This window comes from Catharus ustulatus, chromosome 3 (genome assembly GCF_009819885.2).
Source record: "Catharus ustulatus isolate bCatUst1 chromosome 3, bCatUst1.pri.v2, whole genome shotgun sequence".
Classification (NCBI taxonomy): Eukaryota; Metazoa; Chordata; class Aves; order Passeriformes; family Turdidae; genus Catharus; species Catharus ustulatus.
Window position 1 is genome coordinate 50,594,344 of NC_046223.1, and position 3,661 is coordinate 50,598,004.

Here is a 3,661-nt window from a genome sequence, read left to right on the forward strand (position 1 = left end):
TTCTGGAGGCCTTGGAAGCAAACAGGAAATAGTGTGCTGCTTAAAGAGATTTGAACTTTGGTTAAGGTAAAATATTAGTGCTACGAACTCTGACAGCTGTTTATGAGCTTCAGCTGTCTGGAGTTTCACGTCATTGTGTATTTGAAGAGGAAGGGATGACTGGATGATGTGTTGCCTAAGCAGGGTGGCTTTACTTACAAACAAGATTTTTATAAAGTATGGCACTGGGCATGTGTTTTTTAATATACAGATGGTTAGGATATTCTTGAATTAAAATGCAGTAAGACTGCTGAGTAGATGGATTGCATACAAAAAAAATTGCTTCCATATTTTGTGATCAAAACAGACTCTATCCAAGTGACTTGCATCTTTGACATCAGTTAAATGGAGTTGTAACTTTAATAATTTTTCAGCTAATGCCATTTTGGATATACACAGAAGCCTTTATATTAAAGCTTAGAACCAAACCAACCAAGAAAAAAACCCCACACCAAAAAGAAATGTACCCCAACAATTGAAAAATTCTCAGTAATACATTTTTTTAATGTATAAATAGTGCTGATTAATGGTTGTTAAGAGAGCTGAAAAAGTAAATAGAAAATTCAGTTTCTGTATTTTGTTCAAATGAAATCTCCTGCGTATAGATAAGCAAGTACATCTTTTTAATGAGAACCAAAGCAAAACAAAAACACATTTACAAAAGATGTATGATTGGCAATATCACTTTTCTTCTGTCCTTTTGATCTTCAAGTGAAACTTTAATGATCCCGGATTTGTTAATCTTACCATCCAGAGGGAGGAAGCTCTGTGAGAAGAGACTGGACATTTAAGAGAGTGTGAAAAATGGTATGTAGCATCTGTGAAAGAAGAGTGACAAAATCATGAAAGAAACAGCCCTGCAGACACAAAGGGTCGGGGAGGAGGTCCCTGATGTGAGAACAGAGATTCCTCTGCAACCTCTGGAAAAGACCATGGTAATTCAGGTCTAGCCCAGGGAGGACTGCAGAGGAGTGGGTATCAGCTCTGCAGCCAGTGAAGGACCCCATGTGGGGTGCAGGTGGATCTACCTTGAGGGAAGCTGTGGTCTGTGGAAAGCCCCCACAGGAGCAGGCTTCTGGCAGAAGATTCCCCCATGGAAGGGAGTCCATGCAGGGGCAGGTTTTGTGGCTGCTACATTTCTATTACAGTAATTTCACGAATACAAGCCGCACCAATTTGACCAAAAGTTTGGTGGAAACCCGGAAGTGCGGCTAATATTCGAGGGCGGCTAATACATGGACAATATTCTAAAAGCTGCCAACACGGAAGTGAGAGCCCGCGGCAGCCCCAAGCCAAGCTGGAGCCCGGCCGGCCCCGGCTGAGGTGGGAAAGCCTGGCAGAGGCGGGGCCAGCAGTGCGGGGGGCGGGCGGCTGAGCCTGAGCCAGCAGGGCGGGGCAGGGGGGCGGCAGAGCCCGGGCCAGCAGGGTGGGGGAGCCCGGGAGAACTGGGGCTAGCAGTGCAGGGGAGCATGGCAGAAGCAGGAAGGCCGGCGGGTGGGGCTGCCTGGCAGCGGGGGAAGCCCAGCAGAATCGGGGCCAGCAGCGTGGGGGTGCCCGGCGGTGCGGGGGCCTGCAGTGCCGGCCAGGGCGAGCAAATGCGGCGGTGGTGCAGACGGGAGGGGGCGGCCGGCGAGCCTGACGGCGGCGGCTGGCCCACCAGCAGGGCGAGTAAACGCAGCGGCAGGGCGGCCGGCGTGCCTCGCAGCGGCGGCGGGGGCCGACCCGCCGGCAGGGCGAGTAAACGCAGCGGCAGGGCGGCCGGCGTGCCTCGCAGCGGCGGTGGGGGCCGGCCCGCCGGCAGGGCGAGTAAACGCAGCGGCGGGGCGGCCGGCCCGCCGGCAGGACGAGTAAACGCAGCGGCAGGGCGGCCGGCGTGCCTCGCAGCGGCGGCGGGGGCCGGCCCGCCGGCAGGGCGAGTAAACTCAGCGGCGGCTGGGGCCGGCCCGCCGGCAGGGCGAGCAAACACGGCAGCGAGGCGGTGCTGACGGGAGAGGGTGGCCAGTGAGCCCGGCGGCGGCTGCAGCACCACCCGGCCGACCCCGTCGGCAACCATGAGCGGGCCGAGCCTTCCTGGCCCCGCCCCGACCAGTAAAGCCCGCTATGCCGCGATCCTGTTACTAATTGGCCAATTTGTGAAAGCTGCGCACCGATTCTCGCTACGAACGAAAGTGCGGCTAATATTCGGGGTGTGGCTTATCTATTGACAAAGACAGCAACATTGTCGAGGCACCGGGGGTGCGGCTTATAGTCCGTGCGACTTGTATTCGTGAAACTACTGTACATTAACTAGTCCCAGAATAACACACAGAAACCTGTATGAATTAGTTAGTTTATGTAGAGGTGTGGTAAATAAGGTTGGCCAGAATATCCATAGATGAAGTAAAATGTAAGAAATTATCAAAATACATGGAGAATATGGAATAATTTATGTTTTTGACAGTTAAGGCACTGGTCTTTAATTTTGCTCTGACCATGCATATGTTCTCAGCAAAAGTGGGTTTAAAAACCACTACTCTATAGGTAGGGCACAGCCTGCCTTGGAATATTCTGTTTGAACTTTAAGCCATTCTTGGTTGACAGCAATTGAACAACTCACTGTTAACTATGGTACTTAGTGAGAGCAACAGAAAGTGAATGAGTATTCCCTGGCAGCTGTGGTGACTTAGCAGAGCCTAGGGAAAAGTTAACAAGTGGCCAAATGATGTACGCCATGCAACTTGAGATGTTAAATCAAGTATCTCATAGTTGCATGAAGATCATGAGTGTGCTTTTTTTTCATATTTTGACCAGATTAGACTGACTAGTTGCATCCATGGTGGTAAAGTTTTAGAGTTGTGCTCAAGCTGAAACTATCATGAGGATCATTATCTGGGGACTCACCCATAGTAAGGGTAAGCCACCCCCAGACACGTGCGACCACACAGCTTGTAATTGCAATTGTTCTCATGAACTTACCCATTATACAGTTTGTGTAAAGGAAAAAGAAAGTCGCTATTTATTGCAATATGGATCATATAGATATAGTGACATTTAAATAAAGTGAAATGCTAAAACTATGACAATAGTAACTTTGAATCCATGTAGAATTAATTTTGTGCTTAGTTGGATCAATGTATCAAATGAATTGGTTTCTATCTCCTTGAATTTATGCAAGTAGTAATGTTTGAACAAAGATGTGCTGCAGCAAAGCAAATGTTAATAAATACAGAATAATAAATGTAAAATGAAACCACTCATTCTCTAGTGGTGTGGACATAAACCTTGACAGAACTTAGGAAAGACTACCAGTAACACCCAGATGGATTTATTATGTAAATAACAACTTTTCATAGACTTTTTGAGTGGTTTTGCTCTCAGTAGAACAATCTGAAGTTTGTTAGCTTATGTGTTATACATATTCATGGCATAGATGTTTTGTACACATTTGCATTCTCTCATGACAACACTATTACTAAATTCAGATAAAAAAGTGTTTGTGGGGAAATGAGTGGATTCTTTTGACTTCCATGCAATTTTCAGGCCGTTCTAATCCAGGTCACATGGGTTGCTGCTTAAAATACATCTCAGTTCTAAACAAAAGTACTAACTTTCCAGGTCTGAAATAAGTCTTTCTAGGTAATAA